General features: G+C 37.1%; 1 long non-coding RNA gene across 8 annotated transcripts in view; it reads right to left on the reverse strand.

The window, feature by feature from the left end:
* The window catches only part of LOC144280995 (uncharacterized), a 345,351-nt gene that overhangs the window by 246,696 nt on the left and 70,964 nt on the right, over positions 1-27,691 (reverse strand). For 6 of the 8 annotated variants that reach the window (XR_013349461.1, XR_013349458.1, XR_013349465.1 and 3 more), the window contains one exon: positions 1,659-1,816. This is a non-coding gene — a long non-coding RNA (uncharacterized LOC144280995). Of the gene's footprint in view, positions 1-1,658; positions 1,817-4,152; positions 4,248-9,221; positions 9,376-27,691 lie in introns of all 8 variants that reach the window. The other 2 variants (XR_013349459.1, XR_013349460.1) reach the window with 2 other exon arrangements.

Below are 27,691 nucleotides of genomic sequence, written 5' to 3' on the forward strand. Positions count from 1 at the left end.
ATTACTTCATTCCACAGTATAAGCATCTCCAAAAACAAAAAAATCTAAAAGTTTTTACATGTTTAATTTAAAAGCAATTTCTTGACATTCATTCAAACCCACAGTTAAGATTTTCTCAATATTTTTGAAACCCAACTGGAGGGCCATTTTTACATTAATTGATTTGAAAGCATAAATACATTTGTATGAGGAAGCTTAGCATTCTCATTTTAAAAAAAAAGTGAATACACATAATTAAATAAAGTGAATTTCATGTGACACCCACAATTATACGCATGATAGCTAATCTCATATTACATTATTAGAATGCACATGCCATTACTTTTTATTGAATTAACAAGACTCAGAGACTTTTCCCTTTTTTTAACTGAATCTGTTCTCAACTAGGAAAATCTTACCAATATCCCTCAGGTGTGCAAGTTGGTATTCTAATGTATGGTATCTAAAACATACTTTGGTGCCTCCTGTATCTTAATTTGGAAATCGTTTGTACTAAACCATCACTCATTACAATTCCTCTAACTCTTGGCTTGGCTTTCTAAATTGTTGATCTTTTTCTTCCTTCTTAAAGTTAACTTTGGACAGAAGTGTTCCAAAGGGAACTACAGTAATTCGCTTAATGCTTAGTGCAATTAGCAAAGATTCAAGAAAACATCTCCCGGTAGAATGACTGCATTATGCAAGAGTGCAATTACTGGCTAGCTTAGTTATCCTACAACTATTTCCAAAACTTTGGTATTTAATCCACATTAATGTCCAGAGACTGCCTCTTTGCCATTCTCCTTCATTTATAAGAACTTAATCACAGTTCTTTTGGATTGGATATATTACCAATTCCTAAAATTTGCCATATGCCCTGTCTAAAATTTCCTAACAACCACAGAGTGAATGACTATTGTTATGGCACCCATGAACTAAATGAAAGGAGAGGGGCAGAGATTTGATCATGATCTCTTTCTCCAATCTCTGTCATGAATAATATCTTCTTGTGGGATTTTCCAGAACTATTCCTTCCCTACAGAGCCATTTGTTTCACTTGGAGAGGAGGGTGATAGAGTATTAACATCTTTTCCTATTAACTGTGTCCAGAATCCAATTCACTAATATTTTGCTCTACCTCCATAGCTAATCTGTCCCCAGAAGTGAATGTTTCTAATAAACTTTTTTTCTGCTCTAGTCATAATTTCATGGCTTCTTGCATTGGGCTTCTGAGTTTTAGAACTGTCATTCCCATTATCCTTTTCAACAATCACTCTGTAAATGAGCAAGCTTGACTCTTTTGCTGATTTCTTTGGCAATATTTTTAGTACCTTTTTCTTCCAACTGATTTAAACAAAGAAATGTTCTATTGTTTGGAACCACTAAATTGAGTTAAGCCTCCATTAATAGTGTTATTTTATAACTAATAGCATGCCCAGACATAAATAGGCCTGGCTGAGATAGTGTTCTATATGAGTTGCTGGTTACCTGCAGTACTGGTTCCAGACTCTAGGATATTGACCACAATGATCTGGTAAGGTCCTCACAGCCGAGTATCTAACCAACATGGTATTTTAAAAGCTTTGGACTAGACATTCTATAAAAGCATTAAAATCTCTAATGTTGTTTTGGAAATGACTGAATCCACATAAGGAGTAAGAAGTTTGTAAGGGAGGTACCTGGGTGGCTCAGTGGTTGAGCATCTGCCTTTGGCTCAGGTTGTGATCCTGGGGTCCTGAGATTGAGTCCCACATCAGGCTCCCTGCAGGGAGCCTGCTTCTTCCTCTGCCTATGTCTCTTTGTCTATCTGTGTCTTTCATGAATAAATAAATTAAACCTTTTAAAAAAGAGAGAGAGAGAGCTTTGTAAGATTTACTCTGAAGTTAATTTGAAAATGAGGTGTATATTGCAAATTATAAACTGTATTCAGTGGGATTCTGTTCTAGAGGAAAAGCCTTCTCTGTGATAGGTATTATGTGAAATACTGGGAATTCAATAGTTAACAGACAGTTATAATTGTCCAGTTTCTCCTGATTTTAATCTCCTGCCTTCCTTTAATTAACAACTAAAAGAAATCTGTAGTTGAATGGTTCTTTTTTATCTTTCTCCTCATCTAGACTGTTTTTGCATCTTATAACTCTCACCCTAGTCTGCCCTGAGAGTTCCCTTCTTTGTATTTAAGAATCTTATTTATCTTTTAATAACATGTTACTGCCTCAGCTATAATGCATATGGGTTTAATTTGGAGAATGAACATCTTACTGAGACAATTGTCTTACATTCACAATTTTTTAATCATCTCAGTGACCCTACAAGATAGGTATGTTTCCTACTTTAGAGATTAAAAAAATAATAAGGTTTTCAGACATGCTGCATTATATATCTAATGAGTGGTACTGAGATCCACTGGACTCCAAAGACTTGACTTTGCTTTAGTATCCCCACCAGGGGCATCAAGTCTTTATTGACAGTATAGAAGTTTGCTTCCTCCAATAAGAACTTATTAAGTACTCTAAGACTGGGATAGTTATGTGGTTCTACTCTGAATATCTCTATGCTTTAATTAATTTAAATAATTAATACGCTTTTTTATTTCTACAGTCAGCATTCCAACATTGTATGTGGGTGTGTGGGGGTGCATTTATAAAAATTCAAACTCAGTAAGTGGTATCTTGGATTAGGTTTATTAGAAGCAAATATTAAGAGAAGAATTAATATGTCACATAATTTATTAAGGAAATGTTCCCAAGAGTAACCAGCAAGGGAATGCAGAAAGCAGGACAAAGAAGGCGAAGAAGCCATGCAAAGGTGTGATTTTATGTGAAGTGTACAGCTGCATTTTCACCATCAGCCTTAATCTCAGCCTGATGTTGCCGAAAGCCCTACAGTATAAATTACACATCATGGTTTGTCCTAACTGGAGGCAAAGGAGCTCAGTTTTCATCAGTCATTGGCTAAGGGCCACTCTGGAGAGATGTTAACTCCAGCTGTGTGTGAACTGTCAGTGCAGCTCCATAGCTACAAAGCAATTCTCCAAAAGAATATCTGACAAAAACTGTTAGATGAAAAAGCCCACACAACCTGGGATGGGAAGTAGAAGGATTTGAGGCAATCTGGGCAGAGCACAAATAATTGGTGAAAATATAACGGGAGTTACAGTTATAAAGCTAAAACCCCATATGAGTGACATCATATGGTATTTTTCTCCAACTGACTTATTTCACTTAGCGTTATACCTTCTTGGTCTAGCCACATCACCTGTGTAATTTAAGACACAGAACAAATAAAGAAAGAAAGAGAGACAAACAAATAACAACAACAACAAAAAAAATCAGACCCTTAAATACAGAAACAGGTGGTGGCCAGAGAGTAGGGGAGGGGAGGATGAGTGAACTAGATGAAGGGAATTAAGAGTACACTTATCTTGATGAACATAGAAATGTACAGAATCATTGAATCATTATATTGTACAACTAAAACTAATATAGCATTGTATAATAATTATATCTGAATAATAAGTATTTTTAAAAAGAATAAAATAAAGCTAAAAATCTCAAAAAATGAAACAAAGTCTGACTACAGGAAGAAGAAAATGTTAATTACTCTTGCAGATGGCTTGTTTACTAAGCATATGTTAGTTTACAAATGATACTCTTCCTGTTTAAAAAGGATTAGAGAGTGCTACAATTAAAGATGCATATAAAGTCTGAGTATTAAAATAGAAATAGAAAATTTTAAACCTATATCTATTGGGAAATACAAATTTAGTATATACCTAGGCTTCTGTAGATACTGCATTTTTTTAAAGATTTTTTTTTAGTTGAGAGAAAGAGAAAAACCATAAGTGGAGGAGAAGGGGCAGATGAAGGGTGGGGGGGAAAAGTGGCCTCCCCGCTGACGAGGGAGCCCAATGTGGGGCTCCATCTCAGGAGCCCAAGATCATGACCTGAACTGAAGGCAGACGCTTAACTGACTGAGCCACCCAGGCATCCCACTGCATTTTTTATGATTAAATTTATATTTGAATTTCCTGATAATCATGGCAAGAATAGTAAAAGAAGGAAAAAGTAGAGTAGGGGAAGAGAGGAATCAGAAGCCACTGCCAAGTTTTTAAGAAAGATAAATTCTGATAAATCAAACTTTTAAAATGCCAATTTGTACACAGATACTTACAGGTTAACAATTAAAGAGTAAGTTCAATAGTCACTTTTCGTAAGAAATAAAAGTGCTCATCACATGACCAGTCTTCCTATGGATCCTCTACATCACTAAAAGGTAATCCACAAATAGGTATTCATTGGTAAAATGCTAAAATGCATTTTAGAAATATAGCTTTCTATTATCAGCATTAATAAGGACAAACGCACTAAGTCTCATCCCATCTTATGAGACAGTTTTTTGTTTTGTTTTGCTGACATGCAAAATCTGTACACAAATAGTATATACAACTTGATGAGTTTGGAAATCAGTATACACCCCGTGAAACCATCACCACAATCCATGCCATAAACTTATCCACCACTTAGCAAAGTTTTAAGTATACAATACAGTATTGTTAACTATATACACTATGTCATATAGATCCTCAGGACTTAGTCATCTTGTTTAATTAAATGCTGTGCCTTTTAACTAATACCTCCCATTTCCCCTTCTCCCCAGCATCTAGAGACAACTATTCTACTCCCTGATTCTATGAGTTTAACTTTTAGATTCCTCACATAAATGGCATCATATATAATTTGTCCTTCTGTGTTTGGCTTATTTCAGTTAATATAATGTCCTCTGGGTTCATCCATCTTGTTGCAAATGGCAAGATATCCATCCTTTTAAGGCTCAATAATATTGTATGCATACTACATTTTCTTTATCCATTGATGGACATTTAGGTTGCTTCTATGTCTTGGCATTTGTAAATAATGCTGCAATGAACATGGGGGTACAAATATTTCTTAGAGATTCTGATTTCAATTCCCTTGACTATATACTCTGATTGATGAATCATATGGGTTTTTTTTTTTTTTTAGGAAACTCCATAACATTTGCCATAGTGACTTCAATAATTCACATCCTCACTAACAATGTTTGAGGGTTCCAATGTCTCCACATCCTCCTCAAAATTTGTTATCTTTTATATATATATATAAACCATCATAACATGTGTGAGGAAATACCTCATTGTGGTTTTGATTTGCATTTTCCCGGTTATTACTGATGCTGAGCATCTTTTTATATATCAGCTGGCCATTTGTATGTATTCTGTAGAAAAATGTCTATTCAACTTCTTTGTCCATTTTTTAATTGAGTTAAAATTTTGTTTCTGTTTTGCTTTTTTTCTTGTTTTATTTTGTTCTGTTGCTATTGAGTTGTAAAAGTTTGGAAATTAATCCTTTCTCAGATATACGGTTTGCAAATTTTTTCTCTGTAGTTTCCACTTCATAGATTGCCTTTTCATTTTATTTGCTTCCTTTGTTATGCAGAAACTTTATAGTTTAATGTAGTCCACCTGTTCATTTTTGCTTTTGTTGCCTGTATTATTGGTTACATATCCAAGAAATCACTGCTAAGACCAATACCAAGAAGTCTTCCCCAATGTTTCTTTCTAGTTTTAGTTTCAGGTCTTATGTTCAAGTTTTCAATCCATCTTAAATTGATTTTTGCCTATGATGTAAGATAAAGGTCCCATTTCATTCTTATACAAATAAATATTGAGTTTTTCCAGTGCTGAAAACAGACTATCCTTTTGTTGAAGAGATTGTCCTTTCCCCATGTGTAATCTTGGCACCCTTGTTAAATTTATATGTGACAGTTTGCTTTTGGACTCTCTCTTCTGTTTTATTGGTTTATATGTCTAATTTCATGCCAGTACCAAGCTATTTTAATTACTGTAGCTTTGTAATATATTTTGAAATCAAGAAGCATGGTGCCTCTAGCTTCATTCTTTCTTAAGGTTTTGGCTATTCAGGGTCCTTTGAGGTTCCATATGAAGTTAAAGATTTTTCTTTCAATTTCTGTAAAAAATGTCATTGGGATTTTTGATAGGGATTGCACTGAATCTATAGATCACTTTGGGTAATATGGATATTTTAACAATACTAATTCTGGTAGTCCATGAACACAAGATATATTTTCATTTTTTGTGCCTACTCTTATTTCTTTCATCAGTGTTTTATGCTTCTCAGTGTCAAAGTCTTCCTAAGTATTTTATTCTTTTTGATGCCATTGTAAAGGGGATTGCTCTAATTTCTCACTCTGACAGTTTGTTGTTAGCATATCAAAATGCAACTATTTTTTTGCATTTTGATTTGTATCCTACAACTTTGCTGAATTTATTTAATAGTTCCAGTAGGGGGTGTGTGTCTGTGTGTGTGTGTATGTGTGTGTGTGTAGTCTTTAGAGTTTTCTACATATAAGACTACATCGTCTGCAAACAGATAATTTTACTTCTTTTCAAATGTGGATGCCTTTTATTTCTTTTTTCTTGCCTAATTGCTCTGTCCAGGACTTCCAGTACTACACAGGATAGAAATAGTGAGAGTATGCATTATTATCTTGTTCCATATTTTAGAGGGAAAGACAAAGAGTTGGAATTTAAATCAAAGTTGTGATTTTGCCATGAGAGACCATATAGGTAAGGTAAAGCATTCAGCAAAAATAAACTAGTGTCAACATGACCGCATGGTCATGGTCCTAAGTGATGTGACTCTTCTAGCCTCTCAGATCTCACCTGGCTCTACTCTCCTAAAAGATCCTTTACTTCAGCCACCCTTGACTGATCTTCTTTCTGTCCTCGAAAGCTAAAGCTTTCCACTCTAAGGTCTTCCACTTGTTATTTCTCTTCCTTCAATCTGCCCTTTTGTGATTATCTCTTTCTTCATGCTGAGTTTCAGTTCAAGTTCCATTCTCAGAAAGGCTTTCCTGAACCACTCTAATTCCTTATCACATTACCTTCTTCATTTTCCTTTCAGCACTTGTCAGTATCTGAAATACATTCAGCCCTTTATGTGCTTACTGTCTCCCCCAACACAAGAATATAAGCTCCTTAAAAGCAAAGCCCATGACTATAATATTCATTGTGGATCCAATACCTAGAGCAATTGATGGGGGAACAGGGGACTAGCTGAGGACAAAGCACATTGATAAGTCCTTGAAACAGGGAGAGTGACATTCCTCTACAGACTCAATTGTCTCGATGTTCATACTTTGCTAAGGGCAAAAGGCAATCTTAGCCCGACCCCTAGGATCCAGTAAGTCTACTTTAACATATAAAAATTCCATTAGAAATTTCCCTTTATCTCTAAACCCCCAAGATATGTGTTGGCAATCATCCTCCAAGCACACGGCCCACTGATATACATCTGAAGTGTCTCATGACTAAGGTTTTATTAGACAGTAATAAGTGACCTTTTCCCAACAATATCTAGCCCCCTCAAGAATCTGGAAACCTTGCCTCCAAAATTCCTTAGAGACTACACTACCCTTAAACCCTTCCCAACTCCCAGGTATATAATCAGCCACCCCTCACAGGCCGGGGCAGCAGCTCTTCCTGCCCATGGGTCCTGTCCTCATACTTTAATAAAACCACCATTTTCCACCAAAGATGTCTCAAGAATTCTTTCTTGGTCATCGGCTCCAGACCTCACCTATATTGCAAAACTTCATCACAATGACTACAATCTATTAAGCCTGGGATAAATGTTTATTAAATCAATACATTCATTATTATTGTCTCTATTCGGGGAGAACAGAGATATACAAAACCAAAATAACAATTCTCGAGTTTCACAGCTCATCAGGAAATGCTTACATGATTCTGAAAAGCACAGCTTGATTGAGAAGAAATGCATTTTTATTCCCACCAATCCTTGGGATCCAACAATGTGCCCCAAACTCGTTTTATGCAACTTTCAACAAGAGAATTCTAAATAACATCTAACATCTACTACTCACCTACTATCATCTATATATATACACACACATATATATGTATAAATACATATGTATATACTAACTTCTGCTGTTACATGGAGCCCCCTGTCCATGTAGATAAAAACTAAATAAATATTAGAGCATCGGTATTCAGTATGCTAAATTCAGATTCTTCCTGCTCCAAAGCAATACAATATTTTCAATTTAAAAAAATCTATTTCAGGGCAGCCCCGGTGGCTCAGCGCTTTAGCGCCGCCTGCAGCCCAGGGCATGATCCTGGAGACTTGGGATCAAGTCCTGCACGGGGCTCCCCGTATGGAGCCTGCTTCTCTTTCTGCCTGTGTCTCTGCCTCTCTCTCTCTCTTTCCCTTAAATAAATAAATAAATAAATAAATAAATAAATAAATAAATAAATAAATTCTTTAAAAAATAAAAAATCTATTTCATTTCACAACATTGTTCCCACAGCTTTTTTTTTTTTAATGCCTTTATTTAGCCATTTTCCTGTCCTCAACTTCCGCTCACATCCTGGCATTTCCCTGATGTGTTAATTTTAACTGCAAACATCTAATCAGAATTTTAAGAATAATCATCAGTAGGTTGGCTAACTTTCAGGAAGAAATACTAGCGATGTTTTCAACCGGGCAGCAGGATGTCTCCAATTATAAAGATGGAGGAAATAAAAACAACAGGATGGTAAAATCCATTGAGAGACAGATTGCATTTTATAGGAAAAGATGTAACTTCATTTAGCTTTGGTCTTTATGTCTTGCAAATGTGCTTAGCAGTCCTGCATCCCATGGGTCTCAGCATCAATATTTATGTGCTGGAATATTTCATTGCCTCATAAACCAAGAGGTAACTGAGTATTTTTTACTCTCTGGGAAAAAAATGTTATAGCAGGTAATAGTTTCAGCCAGCTCCCCTTCTCACTCACACTTTTATGGATCAACTCTCAGGAAGATAGAAAGCTAGATAAACAAGAAGCCTCAATTTTTTTCCTCTTGCTCTATATATTAGATATTAACCGTATCTAATTTTTAGTTAAATATGATTCAACTCCAATCAAAATTTCAACTACAGAAATCCAAGGATAATAATTTGACTTCTTATTTTGTTTTAATATAAATTTCAAAAATCTTTGTAGGGGAAAATTCTAATACTTTAAGTACCAAATTCAAGTTTAAAGTTGACATCTTTCAAAAAGAAATAGGAAAGACTTCTAAATGATCCCTAAGATTTAAAAAAAATTATAAACAAACATTACTTTCAATATTCAAGAACAGTGAGTATTTCCCAAAGGAGAAGATACTCACCTCATAAAGACCAGTCCCATGTGGAGTTGTAATTTTTGGCCTCCTTTCTCAACTCTGAGGGTTCTGAGTCCTCGAATATTTTTTATCCTAGTTTTCTGGATGCTTATCCTCTGGTTTCTACTCCAAAACTCTTCACTCGATCAATATCATCCATCTGTATATATGAAGAGTAGAATCCAGGCATCTAACTGGAGTGAGCTCATCCATGTCTCTCTCTCTCTCTCTCTCTCTCTCTCTCTCCCAGTCTCTTTCTCTTTCTCTCTCTCTCCCCTCCCTCCTGCCTTTTCTCAGTCTCTCTCTTATACACACATATACATAAAAAGAGTCTATACATAAAAGGAGTCTGTAGTGAAATAAGTTTGAGAGATGAATTTAAAACAAAATAAATCTATGTATTAGAAAAATTCCAAAGCATATAATATATTAATATATGTTATGAGCCTCCAAAAAAGCGATGGGAGATGTAGTCTTTTCCAAATACCCTTGCCCATTTATTTTCAAAAACATCTTTATTGCCACAATTGTCTATTGATCTCCTACTATGCCTTGTGTTAGTTTTAATGAATGCACAATAAGATGAATAATTAGATTTACCTTCCCTCGGCAGCCTGGGTGGCTCAGCAGTTTAGCGCCACCTTCAGCCCAGGTCGTGATTCTGGAGACCCAGAATCGAGTCCCACGTCGGGCTCCCTGCATAGAGCCTGCTTCTCCCTCTGCCTGTGTCTCTGCCTCTCTCTCTGTGTCTCTCATGAATGAATAAATAAAATCTTAAAAAAAAAAAAAGATTTACTTCCCCAAAGAAGCTTATATTCAGGAAACAGATCACATTCTCTATAACTGTGCTTCAGTTATGTAGCCACTAGCCACATGTGGCTACTTTAAGTTTGATTAAATAAATGTAAATAGCATTAAAAAGTCTTGGTTCTCTAGTTTCACTAGTCATTTCAACTTCTCAGTAGATATATGGTGGCTAGTCACTGCCATAATGATGGTGCAGATATAGAACATTTCCATTCTTGAAGAATATTGTATTGGCCAGAGCTGCTCTGGAACTTTATATTATTTTTATTAATTATACACATTAATTATAATTCTTATAATTTTATTAATTATAAGCATTGTCATTCATTTTTTAGATAAGTTCTTTTTCAAAGACTACAAACTCTATCAGGTCTTATCCAATCACAAGTCATTCTCTTATTACAGTTAAGAAATTTCACTCATGATTGATATAAATTACTCCTACTTTTTAAAAAGATTTTATTTATTTATTCATGAGAGACACAGAGAGAGAGGAAGAGACATAAGCAGAGGGAAAAGCAGATTCCCGGTAGAGAGTCCAATGCAAGACTTGATCCCAGGGCTTCAGGATCATGCCCTGAGCTGATTTCAGACACTCAACCACTGAGCCACCCAGGTGCCCCAAATTACTCCTACTTCTATTACTACTTTGCTCTCTCAATGAATTGCTTCCAGATCTATGCTACCTGAACTCAAGAACATTGGTAGTTGTTAACAACCAGGTTATATTAGACCAACCATACAGTGACTTTACAGCCAGAGTTTTCAGAGTCTAGAAAAGCCATGAAACATGATTTATTCTAATCTCTCAGTTTTAAAACTTAGAAATTAAAGCTCAGAGACATAGGAACTTGTCCAAGGTCACATGGATGTTAAATAGCAAAGACTCTGTAGCCCACCTAAGTCAATCATAAACTGCACACAACTCCCTGGGTCTTAAATACTGTCCTTCTGAAGGAATAAGTCATGGTAGAGCACACTGCTGGTTAACAAGTGCAACTATACACAGCAGGAATTTTCCTATTGATATTTTTATCCTAATGGTATAAAATGGAGCTCTTCTCCATGAGATTATTATCATTGTTGTTAAATTTAACTTTTATTGAAATTCAATAGGTTTTATGAATACCTATTCACAATGTGTGTGTGTGTATTTAATACCATTAATACCACAAACTTCTATCTGCAATTAATTTTCTCTTCAACAGGCTCAGATGTCACTATTTAATACCATTAAAATACACACTTAAAATGTGTATAAAATACACACTTAAAATGGTTAAGATGGTAAATTTTATGTTATGTTATTTTACTACAATAAAAAAAGGCAAAATCATTCCCTTGAGCATATCATTTATACTTCTTCCAAACTACTTTTGCAATAAAATAAAGCATGTAAAATAACAAGGTACTTAATCTATATTCAGTATATCATTGGCATATTGGTAACTCTGGCAGCATCTCACAGTGGTCAGATCTTATCATCAAGTATAGGTCATATCTTGTTCCATGTGAACCCATAAACTTCCTATCTACAATTAATTTTCTCTTGAACAGGCTCAAATGTCATAGAACAATCCTGTCTTCCGTTAAAGGGTAAGCCCACCAGAGTTCCTATCATTATGTCTTAGGAAAACTCTGGATTAAAGGCTTGAGTGAAAGTTTTTTTTCTACCTATAAAACTCATGGAAATTGCAGGTCTTCTGGATGGAAATGTTTTTAAAAGAAGCAAAACATTTGGCATATTTGCCTCAAATTTTTGGCAGAAAGTGTCTTTGGACACTCTTTGAATGGAAAGTGTCTTTCATCTTAGCTAATATTATTAAATATAGTTTATTCTCTGGCTAGCTGAAGTCATATGTGCTGTTTACCAGGATTAAGAAATAGCTATCCAGAAAAATAGCCAAAGTCAGAAAAGTCTCAAGGTACAACTGAAAACTGAGTTGAACACATTGAAAAAGAAATACCTCTGGGAACTTGAAAATAGAACATTAACAATTACTAAGAATGCACTTTTTTACCCCAAAGGAGATTCATATTCATGGGTAAGCTTTTGTATGAAACTTGAGGTTACTAGCTAGAAAATATGATGATAAATAAAAAAACCTTTCAGCCTTTTTGATCCAGAAGAAGGGAAATGAGAGGCCTTCCATTTAACAGGTGTGCAGATTATAGTTTTAAAAAAACCACATTCCAAAAATAAAAAAATATATAAAAATTAAAAAGCCACATTCCTCCATCAAAAGAAAAAAAGGAAAGAAAAAGAAATCTTGCCATTTGCAATGACATGGATAGAACTAGAGGGTATTATGCTAAGAGAAGTCAATCGGAGAAATACAATTATATGATTTCACTTATGTGGAATTTAAGAAACAAAACAGAGGAGCATAGGGGAAGGGAGGGAAAAATGAAACAAGAAGAAATCAGAGAAGGAGACAAACCCTAAGACACTCTTAAACATAGGAAACAAACTGAAGGTTGCTGGAGGGGAGGTAGGTGGGAGGATAGGGTAACTGGGTAACATTAAGGAGGGCATGTGATGTAATGAGCATTGGGTTATATAAGACTGGTGAATCACTGAACTCTACCTCTGAAATGAATACTATACTATATGTTAATTAACTGAATTTAAATTCAAAAAATAGTAAAACAAAACAAAACAAAAGCTTAAAAGATACGAACCTTGCAGCCCCCAAGACAGAAAGAGCTGCTGATTTTGGATTGTGTGCCCATCTACATTCCCCTCATTTCCTAGGGCAAATACAGATCTCCAAGTCATTAAAAGGAGGAAGTTCTGCTCTCACATCCAGATTAGAGCTGGATTTTAAAAAGAGAGAAAAAAGGTCCTTTGGGGAAAAATCTGGGAAATCATAGGAGACATTCATATAAAAATTTCATTTTTCTCTATTAGCATAGGTTCATAGAGGATTGCATTCCAATAACAGTTCATTTGGTAGAATTCCAGAATTAGACAATGCTATAGACTGAATGTCTGTCCCCCACAACCAAAATTCATATGCTGAAACCTAATCCCCAGTATGATGGTATTGGAGGTGGGACCTTTGGAAAGTGATTGAGTCATGACAGCAGGACCTTAGTGAATAGTAGTGCCCTTATGAAAGAGACTCCAGAAAGTTCCATGTGAGCACACAGCAAAAAGAAGGCTGTCTATGAATCAGTTAGCAGGCTCTCACCAGACACTGAATCCACTGACACCTTGATTCTACACTCCTAGCCTCCAGAACCATGAGAAACTAATTTCTGTTGCATATAAACCACCCAGTCTATGATATTCTGTTATAGCAGTCTGAATGGACTAAGACAAGTAACTTCAAGATCAGAAAAGATAATACGGGCTCAGGGCAGCCCTAGTGGCTCAGCGATTTAGCACCACCTTCAGCTCAGGGCATGTTCCTGGAGCCTTGGGACCAAGTCCCACATCGGGCTCCATGCATGGAGCCTGGTTCTCCCTCTGCCTGCGTCTCTGCCTCTCTCTCTCTCTCTGTGTCTCTCATGAATAAATAAAAATCTTAAAAAAAAAAAAAAAAGGCATGGGTCAGAAATCAGATAATCAGACAGTCAGGGCCTTATATCCCAATTCTGAGATTTCTCCATGTCTCTTCCAAATTGATGAAGCCAATAGAATTGAAGAAGACTGGCCTTTAGAAACCTCTCTTGAACTTCTCCATGCTCTTTCTCCCTTTCCAACTGACTGGACTGAATATAAATTCAGCAGTCATCTCATGGTATATGGTGTTGGCAGAGTCCCCAAACGATGGCACAGCCTCCATCAATATGGGTTCCCAAATGACAATATGGGTTTCCGAATGACCACGAGACAGAGACTACACTGCTCACATATTTACCTGGCAGAGACTGCTGCATGTGGGAGAGGCAAGGTCCTATTATTCCAACAGATTTTATAGGTGGGTCTCTTTATTATAGCTGTCAGCAATACCCTACAAATACACCCACCTATAGGTGTCACTACATCAGGGAGGATGCCTTCCAAGCTCTCTACTACTTACATATGACCCTTCAGGTATTTTCTAATTCTTCATTTAAGTTCTGCAATGTCTGAAAAAGTAAAGTTTTCTTTTACCTGCAATGTATCATGGGGAACAATAAAGAGTGTAAGATTAGAGCATGACTAGAATTTTATTGATGACCCAAGGCAAAATAAAATCCAGCCTGCTCTTTTGCAGCAATATTAGATCCGCTGCTCTTTCAGCAGTAAAATCCTGTTTTGTCAGCAGCTACTGAGAGCAGATATGACTCAGAGGACACATAAAAGCATACATGTGAGGTAACTACCTATTATGTTTAGAAAGCCATTTTGCACAACTTGAGTGCACTCTAACATTTCATATTTTAAATAATCAAAATCACATTCAGAATGCAGAATCTCACAAACATTATGCTCTTCTATTTATGTCCTAATTGCATGAGACAGATGAAAGGTACAAAAAGTACACAAAGACCTGCAGAGAATCACAAATTTTTGATATCAAAGGGAACTTAAAGATTATAGAACACAATAGTTTTATTCCACAGGAAGGAAAGACATTCCTAGAAGGACTGTTAACTGAACAATATAATTTCAACAGACTTAGGGCTAAAATGTAGTTCTCAGTGTTTTGTTTTGCTTTTCAAAGAACATTCATTTTCCAGGTAGATCAACTCCCAGTGCTTTAGAATTGTGGAATCTTGTTTGTTTTGTGGCATTATTCCTCAACCTCTCCTTAAAAGTAATATTTGAATTTGCAAGAGTAACAGTTCTGAGACCTACCAGCATCTGGTACACAGATGGTATTCAATAAATACTGATTGGTTGAGGTTATATCCATCAAGGCTCATGGCCTAAGTTAAGGCTTTTGCTATGGTTTCATAACTCAACTAGCTAGAATTCTTGTTTGGAAAAAAAAAAAGGTTTAAAAAAGACAGAATGAAAGAGACTAATTTACAAAGCATGATGCTTAAGGGATCCCTGGGTGGCTCAGCGGTTTAAGGCCTGCCTTTGGCCCAGGGTGTGATCTTGGAGTCCCGAGATTGAGTCCCACGTCGGGCTCCCTGCATGGGGAGCTTTTCCCTCTGCCTGTGTCTCTGCCTCTCTCTCTCTCTGTATTTTTCATAAATAAATAAATAAATAAAATCTTTAAAAAAAAAAAAAAAGCATGATATTTACTACCAAATACAAATACAAAATACAAATATTTACTACCAAATACTTCCCAGGACTCAAACATGAGTTTTTAGAAATATAACATAAACCAATCTCTATGTATGTGTTGAACAAATACAAGAGCCTTTTGGATCAGCCATGACAGAAGAGCAGGTGTAAGACTTATTCTCAGTGTAAAAAGAAATACACAACTGAACAAAATATATAAAGCAACTATCTTGAGGCACTGGACAAGAGACAATGTAGGCTGTGTTCCTCAAAAGAAAAGAAACATGTGAGGTGAGATTTGCAATTGCTTGAGGAATCTACCTTTCCAAGCTGCAGCTAAAGAGACCAAAGACTCTGCTGTTGGTCAGAGGAAACAGGTTAGAAATGCAATTAGCCAGAAAACAATGTAATAACATCTTTAAGGTATTATAAAACAATAATAGTCCACTTAGGATTCTATTTCCCATGAAAATGTTGTTCAAAAATGAGGGGGCAATAAGTAGATTTTCAGATGAACAAAAACAAGATTTATCATTAATAGACTTGCAGTACAAGAAATGCTACGGGATGGCCGTCAGGCTGAGGTATAATATCAGATGTCAACATGGACCTATAGCAGGGCTTGGCAAATTACAGACAAGCCAAATCAAGCCAGCTACCTGTTTCTAAATAGTCTGTGAACTAAGATGATTTTGCATATTTAAATGGTGAGAAAAAAATTCATAGAACAATATTTTGAAAATTCTTTTTTTTTTTTTTTTTTTTTTTTTTTTTTTTTTTTTTTTATTGGTGTTCAATTTACTAACATACAGAATAACACCCAGTGCCCGTCACCCATTCACTCCCACCCCCCGCCCTCCTCCCCTTCTACCACCCCTAGTTCGTTTCCCAGAGTTAGCAGTCTTTACGTTCTGTCTCCCTTTCTGATATTTCCCACACATTTCTTCCCCCTTTCCTTATATTCCCTTTCACTATTATTTATATTCCCCAAATGAATGAGAACATATAATGTTTGTCCTTCTCCGACTGACTTACTTCACTCAGCATAATACCCTCCAGTTCCATCCACGTTGAAGCAAATGGTGGGTATTTGTCATTTCTAATAGCTGAGTAATATTCCATTGTATACATAAACCACATCTTCTTTATCCATTCATCTTTCGTTGGACACCGAGGCTCCTTCCACAGTTTGGCTATCGTGGCCATTGCTGCTAGAAACATCGGGGTGCAGGTGTCCCGGCGTTTCATTGCATTTGTATCTTTGGGGTAAATCCCCAACAGTGCAATTGCTGGGTCGTAGGGCAGGTCTATTTTTAACTGTTTGAGGAACCTCCACACAGTTTTCCAGAGTGGCTGCACCAGTTCACAGTCCCACCAACAGTGTAAGAGGGTTCCCTTTTCTCCGCATCCTCTCCAACATTTGTTGTTTCCTGCCTTGTTAATTTTCCCCATTCTCACTGGTGTGAGGTGGTATCTCATTGTAGTTTTCATTTGTATTTCCCTGATGGCAAGCGATGCAGAGCATTTTCTCATATGCATGTTGGCCATGTCTATGTCTTCCTCTGTGAGATTTCTCTTCATGTCTTTTGCCCATTTCATGATTGGATTGTTTGTTTCTTTGGTGTTGAGTTTAATAAGTTCTTTATAGATCTTGGAAACTAGCCCTTTATCTGATATGTCATTTGCAAATATCTTCTCCCATTCTGTAGGTTGTCTTTGAGTTTTGTTGACTGTATCCTTTGCTGTGCAAAAGCTTCTTATCTTGATGAAGTCCCAATAGTTCATTTTTGCTTTTGTTTCTTTTGCCTTCGTGGATGTATCTTGCAAGAAGTTACTATGGCCGAGTTTAAAAAGGGTGTTGCCTGTGTTCTTCTCTAGGATTTTGATGGAATCTTGTCTCACATTTAGATCTTTCATCCATTTTGAGTTTATCTTTGTGTATGGTGAAAGAGAGTGGTCTAGTTTCATTCTTCTGCATGTGGATGTCCAATTTTCCCAGCACCATTTATTGAAGAGACTGTCTTTCTTCCAATGGATAGTCTTTCCTCCTTTATCGAATATTAGTTGCCCATAAAGTTCAGGGTCCACTTCTGGATTCTCTATTCTGTTCCACTGATCTATGTGTCTGTTTTTGTGCCAGTACCACACTGTCTTGATGACCACAGCTTTGTAGTACAACCTGAAATCTGGCATTGTGATGCCCCCAGCTATGGTTTTCTTTTTTAAAATTCCCCTGGCTATTCGGGGTCTTTTCTGATTCCACACAAATCTTAAAATAATTTGTTCTAACTCTCTGAAGAAAGTCCATGGTATTTTGATAGGGATTGCATTAAACGTGTATATTGCCCTGGGTAACATTGACATTTTCACAATATTAATTCTGCCAATCCATGAGCATGGAATATTTTTCCATCTCTTTGTGTCTTCCTCAATTTCTTTTAGAAGTGTTCTATAGTTTTGAGGGTATAGATCCTTTACATCTTTGGTGAGGTTTATTCCTAGGTATCTTATGCTTTTGGGTGCAATTGTAAATGGGATTGACTCCTTAATTTCTCTTTCTTCAGTCTCATTGTTAGTGTATAGAAATGCCACTGACTTCTGGGCATTGATTTTGTATCCTGCCACGCTACCGAATTGCTGTATGAGTTCTAGCAATCTTGGGGTGGAGACTTTTGGGTTTTCTATGTAGAGTATCATGTCATCGGCGAAGAGGGAGAGTTTGACTTCTTCTTTGCCAATTTGAATGCCTTTAATGTCTTTTTGTTGTCTGATTGCCGAGGCTAGGACTTCCAGTACTATGTTGAACAGCAGTGGTGAGAGTGGACATCCCTGTCTTGTTCCTGATCTTAGGGGAAAGGCTCCTAGTGCTTCCCCATTGAGAATGATATTTGCTGTGGGCTTTTCATAGATGGCTTTTAAGATGTCGAGGAATGTTCCCTCTATCCCTACACTCTGAAGAGTTTTGATCAGGAATGGATGCTGTATTTTGTCAAATGCTTTCTCTGCATCCAATGAGAGGATCATATGGTTCTTGGTTTTTCTCTTGCTGATATGATGAATCACATTGATTGTTTTACGGGTGTTGAACCAGCCTTGTGTCCCAGGGATAAATCCTACTTGGTTATGGTGAATAATTTTCTTAATGTACTGTTGGATCCTATTGGCCAGTATCTTGTTGAGAATTTTTGCATCCATGTTCATCAGGGATATTGGTCTGTAATTCTCCTTTTTGGCGGGGTCTTTGTCTGGCTTTGGAATTAAGGTGATGCTGGCTTCATAGAACGAATTTGGAAGTACTCCATCTCTTTCTATCTTTCCAAACAGCTTTAGGAGAATAGGTATGGTTTCTTCTTTAAACGTTTGATAAAATTCCCCTGGGAAGCCATCTGGCCCTGGACTCTTGTGTCTTGGGAGGTTTTTGATGACTGCTTCAATTTCCTCCCTGGTTATTGGTCTGTTCAGGTTTTCTATTTCTTCCTGTTCCAGTTTTGGTAGTTTGTGGCTTTCCAGGAATGCGTCCATTTCTTCCAGATTGCCTAATTTATTGGCGTATAGCTGTTCATAATATGTTTTTAAAATCGTTTGTATTTCCTTGGTGTTGGTAGTGATCTCTCCTTTCTCATTCATGATTTTATTAATTTGAGTCTTCTCTCTCTTCTTTTTAATAAGGCTGGCTAATGGTTTATCTATCTTGTTAATTCTTTCAAAGAACCAACTCCTGGTTTTGTTGATCTGTTCCACAGTTCTTCTGGTCTCGATTTCGTTGAGTTCTGCTCGAATCTTTATTAACTCCCTTCTTCTCTTGGGTGTAGGATCTATTTGCTGTTTTTTCTCTAGCTCCTTTATGTGTAAGGTGAGCTTTTGTATTTGAGTTCTTTCCTGTTTTTGAATGGATGCTTGTATTGCGATGTATTTCCCCCTTAGGACTGCTTTTGCTGCATCCCAAAGATTTTGAACGGTTGTATCTTCATTCTCATTAGTTTCCATGAATCTTTTTAATTCTTCCTTAATTTCCTGGTTGACCCTTTTATCTTTTAGCAGGATGGTCCTTAACCTCCACGTGTTTGAGGTCCTTCCAAACTTTTTGTTGTGATTTAGTTCTAATTTCAAGGCATTATGGTCTGAGAATATGCAGGGGACAATCCCAATCTTTTGGTATCGGTTCAGACCCGATTTGTGACCCAATATGTGGTCTATTCTGGAGAAAGTTCCATGTGCGCTTGAGAAGAATGTGTATTCAGTTGAGTTTGGATGTAAAGTTCTGTAGATATCTGTGAAATCCATCTGGTCCAGTGTATCATTTAAAGCTCTCGTTTCTTTGGAGATGTTTTGCTTAGAAGACCTATCGAGTATAGAAAGAGCTAGATTGAAGTCACCAAGTATAAGTGTATTATTATCTAAGTATTTCTTCACTTTGGTTAATAATTGATTTATATATTTGGCAGCTCCCACATTCGGAGCATATATATTGAGGATTGTTAAGTCCTCTTGTTGAATAGATCCTTTAAGTATGATATAGTGTCCCTCTTCATCTCTCACTACAGTCTTTGGGGTAAATTTTAGTTTATCTGATATAAGGATGGCTACCCCTGCTTTCTTTTGAGGACCATTCGAATGGTAAATGGTTCTCCAACCTTTTATTTTCAGGCTGTAGGTGTCCTTCTGTCTAAAATGAGTCTCTTGTAGACAGCAAATAGATGGGTCTTGCTTTTTTATCCAGTCTGAAACCCTGCGCCTTTTGATGGGGTCATTAAGCCCGTTCACATTCAGAGTTACTATTGAGAGATATGAGTTTAGTGTCATCATGATATCTATTCAGTCTTTGTTTTTGTGGACTATTTCACTGAACTTCTTCTTAAAGGGGAATTTTAAGAGTCCCCCTTAAAATTTCTTGCAGAGCTGGTTTGGAGGTCACATATTCTTTTAGTTGCTGCCTGTCTTGGAAGCTCTTTATCTCTCCTTCCATTTTGAATGAGAGCCTTGCTGGATAAAGTATTCTTGGTTGCATGTTCTTCTCCTTTAGGACCCTGAATATATCCTGCCAGCCCTTTCTGGCCTGCCAGGTCTCTGTGGAGAGGTCTGCTGTTACCCTAATACTCCTCCCCATAAAAGTCAGGGATTTCTTGTCTCTTGCTGCTTTAAGGATCTTCTCCTTATCTTTGGAATTTGCAAGCTTCACAATTAAATGTCGAGGTGTTGAACGGTTTTTATTGATTTTAGGGGGGGATCTCTCTATTTCCTGGATCTGAATGCCTGTTTCCCTTCCCAGATTAGGAAAGTTTTCAGCTAGAATTTGTTCAAATACATATTCTGGCCCTCTGTCCCTTTCGGCGCCCTCGGGAACCCCAATTAAACGTAGGTTTTTCTTCCTCAGGCTGTCGTTTATTTCCCTTAATCTATCTTCATGGTCTTTTAATTGTTTGTCTCTTTTTTCCTCAGTTTCCCTCTTTGCTATCAACTTGTCTTCTAGGTCACTCACTCGTTCTTCCACCTCGTTAACCCTCGTCGTTAGGACTTCTAGTTTGGATTGCATCTCATTCAATTGATTTTTAATTTCTGCCTGATTAGCTCTAAATTCTGCAGTCATGAAGTCTCTTGAGTCCTTTATACTTTTTTCTAGAGCCACCAGTAGCTGTATAATAGTGCTTCTGAATTGGCTTTCTGACATTGAATTGTAATCCAGATTTTGTAACTCTGTGGGAGAGAGGACTGTTTCTGATTCTTTCTTTTGAGGTGAGGTTTTCCTTCTAGTCATTTTGCTCAGTGCAGAGTGGCCAAAAGCAAATTGTATTGGGAAAAAGAGAAAAAGAGAGGAGAGAAAGAAGGAAAGAAAAGAGAAAGAGAAAAAAAAGGGAAGAAAAAGAAAAAAAAACGAAAAAAAAAAAAGAAGAAGAAAAAGAGAAAGAAAAAGAAAGGAGAAAAAAAGGGGGTGGGGGAAGGAAACAAATCAAAAAGCAAAACAAAACAAAAACAAAAACAAAAACAAACAAACAAAAAAAGAACCACTGGGGAGTATCTTCTGATTCTGTGTACTTTAAGTCCCTTGGCTTCCCCTGGAAGTTGTCCGTCTAGCTGGTGTTCTGGGGGAGGGGCCTGTTGTGCTGATTTTCAGGTGTTAGCAGTTGGGGGAGCTGCTGTGCCCCTGCCTGGTGCAGGGCTCGGTGGGGGTTGTTTACCCCGTGAGGCCGCAGGAGGAACAGCCCCAGTGGCGGGGCAGCTCTGGAAACCTGGATTCAGCTCCGGCAGGAACTCCTTCTGCAGGGCCTGGAGGCTCCGGGGCGGGGCCGCTGCTCTGCTCAGCTGGGGCAGGAGCGTCCTCGCTGTCCTGGGCCCTCCCGGCCTCTGCCTGTCCGGGGAGGCGGGATCCTGGGCTGTGTCCCGGCGCCCTGTGCTCCGGGGCCTGTGCTGGTGGATTCGCGCTCCCGGGCCGCGCAGCCCCCTCCGCGGAGCCGCCGCCCGAGCCCCTCCGAGCTGCTCCTGGAACCGCGCAGGCCCCTCCGCACGGAGCCTCTTCCTCTGCCCGAGCCCCTCCGAGCTGCTCCCGGGGCCGCGCAGCCCCCTCCGCGGAGCCGCCGCCCGAGCCCCTTCAGCTGCTCCGGGTCCCGCTGGGTCCCGCCGTGCGCGCTGCAGCCCTTAGGGAGCTCGGCGCACTCTCCTGGGCGCGCAGTTGCTGTTACTGTCCCGGGAAGCCCGAGGGCATCCCCGCCCTCCTGGGTCCTGCTCCAACTCCCTGCGAGCCCCTTTCCCCCCGGCAGGTCGGTGCAGCTCCTGGTCTCCGGGACGGGGCTCTCCTGTCCTGGGGACACTCGCCCCGGCCTCAGCCCGGCTCCTCGCGGGCCCCTCCCCCTTGGAGGCCTTTGTTCCTTTATTTCTTTTTCCCCGTCTTCCTACCTTGATAGATGCGCGAACTCTTCTCACTGTAGCATTCCAGCTGGTCTCTCTTTAAATCTCAGGCCGAATTCGTAGATTTTCAGGATAATTTGAAGGTTTTCTAGGTAGTTTGGTGGAGACAGGTGATTTGGAGACCCTACTCCTCCGCCATCTTGCTCCTCCCCCCTGAAAATTCTTCAATATTTAGTATTTATAAATAAAGTTTATTTAAACAGCCATAATCATTAATTTACAAAATTATCAATGGTTGCTTTCACTCTATGATAGCAGATTTGAATAACTGTGACAGAGACTATATTGTCCTTAAATATTTACTCTCTGACCCTTTACAGAAAAAGTGTGCAGACTCCTAATGTATCAGAAGGAATGAAGAACTGAAAATTGTAAATACGTGGTCAAATACAAAAAAAAAAAAAAAATTCCTTATTTTTTAATTTGTTTAAAAGACTAAGGTAAAAATAATAGAAATTGATTGTGAGACTTAAACATGTGTAGAAGTAAACAACAGGAGAAATAATAGGAGAGGAGTGAATGGAAACATAGCAGTTCTTATATTATCATGAAGGTGTATGTCTTAGTTGGTTCAGGCTGCTATAATAAATACCATACACCAGGTGGCTTAAACATTTACTTCTCCCAGCTCTGGAGACTGCAAAGTACAAGATCGAGAAGCTGGTCAATTCAATTCCAGGTTAGAGTCCATTTCCTGGTTTGCAGATGACAACTTCTTGCTGTATCCCCATACGTGAAGAGAGATCATCTTTCTCATGTCTCTTATTGTAAGGACACTAATCTGATCTGAGGACTCCATCTATTTTTGAGAGAAAATGACCTAATTGCTTCTCAAAAGCTTCATCTTTAACTACCATTACTTGGGATAGGCCTTTAACCCATGAATTTTGGGAAGACACAAATATTCAGTCCATAACACAGTATAATATTATTTTAAGCTATATTGTGATGAATTAAAGATGCATATCTTAATCTGTAGAACAAATCTAAACTAACAACATAAGGAGGTATAAAGATAAAATCGAATACTAAAAAAAGTTCAATTACTCAAGAAGAAGAAAGAGAAGGAGGGAAAAACAAAGAATAAGGGGAAGGAATAGAAAAACAAAAGTAAGATGGTAGTCTTAAACCTAACCATAATGATAATAACATTATATGTAAATGGACTATTCTAATTAAGAGGCTAAGACTGTCAGACTAGAAAAAAAATTGAAACCAAATATATGCTCTCTCTACAAGAGATGTATTTAAATATAAATACACATAAAGGTTGGAAATAAAATGATAGTAAAATAAATGTCATACAAACAATACACATAAGAAAGCTGGACTAATTATATTTAAAATCAGACATAAAAATGCTTCAAGAAAAGGAATATTAATGAAGATGAGGAGAGACATGCCATAACGACAAAAGATTCAAATAATTAAAGATTTGAAACACACTAGCAAACAATTTAAGAACTTTAATTGAAATCAATTAATTGAGACTTACAGAACACTACAAAAAACAATTGCAGAATTTACATTATTTTGAAGAACACATGGCACATTCACAAGATAGTTCATGTGTTGGGCCAAAAAACAAGCCTTAATTTTGAAGGATTAAAAACATACCGAATACATTTTCTAACTAAAATAGAATCATATCACTGGATGTTATTCTAAATGTTGGCAAATTGAACTCCAATTAAAAATAATTTTTTAATAAAAATAAAAAAATAAAATCATATTAAAAATTAATAACAAAAAGATACCTGTAATATTCCCAAATATTTGAAAAATAAGAAATATAATTCTGTATTTAAGAATCTAGTTTTTGTCTCTTTTTTCTTTGTTCATTTGTTTTGGTTTTTATTTTTATTTTATTTTTTTAAAGATTTTAGTTATTCATTCATGAGAGACACAGAGAGAGAGAGAGGCAGAGACATAGGCAGAGGGAGAAGCAGGCGCCACGCAGGAGCCCGACATGGGACTCTATCCCAGGTCTCCAGGATCACGTCCTGGGCGGAAGGCGGTGCTAAATAGCTGAGCCACCCAGGCTGCCCATGTTTTGTTTTTTTAATTTCACGAGTAAAATCAACTCTATATCATACACCTGAAACCAATATAACACTATGTTAATTATACTAGAATTTTAAAAAATAATATTTTTAAATATATAATTCTAAATAAAATATGAGTCAAAGAAAAAAACACAAAAGAAAACAAACTATTTTGACTTGAATGGTAAAGGAAACACAACATTTTAAATTTTGTGTGTTGCAATTAAGACAGTGTATAAAGAAAAATTTCTATCATTAGATGTTTGTATTAGAGAAGAAATACTTAAAATCAATGAGCTAAGATTCGCTATAAGAACTAGAAAAATAAGATTAAATTAAATGCAAAGTAAGTAGAAGGGAGAAAAAAAATAAAATAAATGTGGAAACCAATCATATATAAAGAGGACAAATAATAGAGAAAATCAACAAAACTAAAACTCACTGGTAAATACCATCAAACATTTGAGAAACAAACAACTACAATTCTCTAATTTTAAATCAATGTTTTCCTAAATATAAATAATCTAAACATCCCAATTAAAATACAGACATTGTTAGAGTATGTGGAAATGTAAGACCTAACTATATACTATCTACAAAAAAACCTTCATATATAAATATATTGGTTGATAGGTTTAAAGGAAATTCATGGAAAAAACAGACTATGCAAATATTAATCATAAAGCTGAAGTCTTACTCTGTTCAAGCTGCTATAACAGAAACCATAGACTGGGTGACTTATAAACAACATAAATTTATCTCACAATTCTGGAGACTGTGAAGCCCAAGATCAAGGTACCAACAGTTTGCATACCTGGTAAGGGCCTTCTTCCTGGTTTATAGAAGACTGTTTTCTCATTGTATCCTCAAACAGCAGAGGAGCAAGGAAGCTCTCTGGGGTCTCTTTTACAAAGATACTAATCTTATAATTGTTTATAAGGGTGGAGCCATCATCATCTAATCACCTCCTAAAGGTTCTTGCTCCAAATACCATCACTCTGGACATTATGTTTCAACATGAATTTTAGAGATACATATATACAGTCTATCATCTGGAATGGTTGTATTAATATTAGATAAAGTAAAATTTAAGAGTAAGATAAAAAGTCATAATGGGGGATCCCTGGGTGGCGCAGCGGTTTGGCGCCTGCCTTTGGCCCAGGGCGCGATCCTGGAGACCCGGGATCGAATCCCACGTCGGGCTCCTGGTGCATGGAGCCTGCTTCTCCCTCTGCCCGTATCTCTGCCTCTCTCTCTCTCTCTGTGTGTGTGACTATCATAAATACATAAAAATTTTTTTAAAAAGTCATAATGGTAAAAATATTAATTCTTCAAGGAGTCATAACAACTCTAAATGAGTATGCACCTAAATATAGAATTTAAATGAAGCAAAACCTGACAATTTAAAGAGAAATAAATCCACAATGTAGTTGAATATTTCAAAACTTTTTTCTCAGTAATTGATAGAACAAATAGACAGAAAATCAGTAAGGATGTACAAAGATTGAATAACTATAAAATTGACCTTCACAGAATATTCCAACAACAGAAGAATCTGCATTCTTTTTAAGTACACAGGATATATTCATCAAGATAGACTATATTTTGATTCATAAATCATGTTGTACTAATTTTAAAGAGTTTGATAAATAAAGCTCATGTTGATTTTCTCACTTTTTAAAGAAAATATTTTTGAAAGAAGTCTCTTTTAGTAGGCTTAAGGAAGCCTACCTCATACCACTTGATGACAAAATATAACTTAAAAATGAAGTTATACATTGGACTTTAAGAATTAGTATCCTATTTTCTCTTCTAGGTTATTTTACAAAATCAAGTGATAACCCACAATGTACAAAAGAAAACCTCTCAATGAGGAAAACATTTTTAATCAATAAATCAAAAGATAAATGCTCAAAACTCTATGCTCTGAAAACCAGTTGAACACATTGTGTTCATGTTACACCAAAAGCAATAAGTAATAGAAACCTTAGAATATTCTTTCAAATAATTGAAATATTTTAAGGAAATTGTATCAGCCATCTCAAAGAAGAGAAGGCTCCTGGTGAGCCAAATTCCTTTCTAATTCAAATAGGATTTATGACTATAACTCAGGGTTGTTTTTCATGTTGTACATAGAGCTCTACAGAAAGTATTTCTGTTTAAGGTAGATAATCTATCAAAATAAACCTGGTCAGGCTAGGATACAAATATCTAATAAGGCTCTGTAAGTATACAGCCTCATTTTTTTCATCAATCCAGAGATGAAATGGTGTTATTTATGTTTTCTTTAAGTATATATGACTTGGTGTGGCTTGGTTTGGTTTGGCTTAGCTTGGCTTGGCTTAGTTTGGTTTAGCTTGGCTTGGCTTGGTTTTGTTTGGTTTGGTTTGGTTTGGTTTGGCTTGGTTTGGCTTTGCTTTGGTTTGGCTTGGCTTGGCTTGGCTTGGTTTGGTTTGGTTTCGTGTGGTTTGGTTAGTTTGGTTTGGCTTGGCTTCATTTGCTTTGCTTTGCTTTGCTTTGCTTTGCTTTGCTTTGCTTTGCTTTGGCTTGGTTTGCTTTGGCTTGCTTTGGTTTGGTTTTGGTTTTAATCTAATGTTGACATCTATCTAGTGAGTTTGAGTTAGGAATGAATGAGGAGAATCTTAGATATCAAGGACCGAAGTCAGAAGTATTGATGATCAAAGTACTGATATGTGGTTAAGGAATCCAGGGAACCAGAAAAAAGCTAAAGGGGTAAACCAATCATGACAGTGGTACAGAAAGACTGGGGAATAATTTGGAAGCAGTGATTAATGAAAAGGCTGAATTAGAACCCAGAGGGCCTACCAGAACCAGAGAAGGTTTGGCAGTCACTAAAGAATGCAAAAAAAGTAAAAAGCAGGTCAAGAAAATAAATTACCCAGATCAAGCTCCATGCCCATATTGTGCATGGAACTAGAGGTTAAAAATGCAAAGTAGGGCCTAGATATTCAGGAAAGGAGCCCAGGATGACAGATGGGAAACTAGACCCAGAAGTAGGAGTTACACAAGAGTGGGAGTCAAAAGCCCACTCAAAGCAACTATATTTTGGCAAGCAAAACCCAAATAAAACAGATTAATGAGGACTCTAAAGAATGGAATTACTGAGTTCCAACCCAGGAAAACAAATATAATTATTAAGCTGATAAGTATATGCTTGTAGTTATATATGTGAAGCTTTACCTAGATCCAAATACGGGCAGCCTGGTTAACAGAGGAAAGAGCAGCAAGTTAGGCTTTAAACTGACCCATGGGATCCCTGGGTGGCGCAGCGGTTTAGCACCTGCCTTTGGCCCAGGGCGCAATCCTGGAGACCCGGGATCGAATCCCACGTCAGGCTCCCAGTGCATGGAGCCTGCTTCTCCCTCTGCCTATGTCTCTGCCTCTCTCTCTCTCTCTCTCTCTCTCTCTCTGTGTGACTATCATAAATAAATAAAAAATTAAAAAAAAAAAAACTGACCCATGATCCTCTAAAAAATACAATGTGCCCAGAAGCAGAACTCAGGCCAGGTAAAACATAGCAATCAAGTAGA

The sequence above is a fragment of the Canis aureus genome, chromosome 12 (assembly GCF_053574225.1).
Source record: "Canis aureus isolate CA01 chromosome 12, VMU_Caureus_v.1.0, whole genome shotgun sequence".
Classification (NCBI taxonomy): Eukaryota; Metazoa; Chordata; class Mammalia; order Carnivora; family Canidae; genus Canis; species Canis aureus.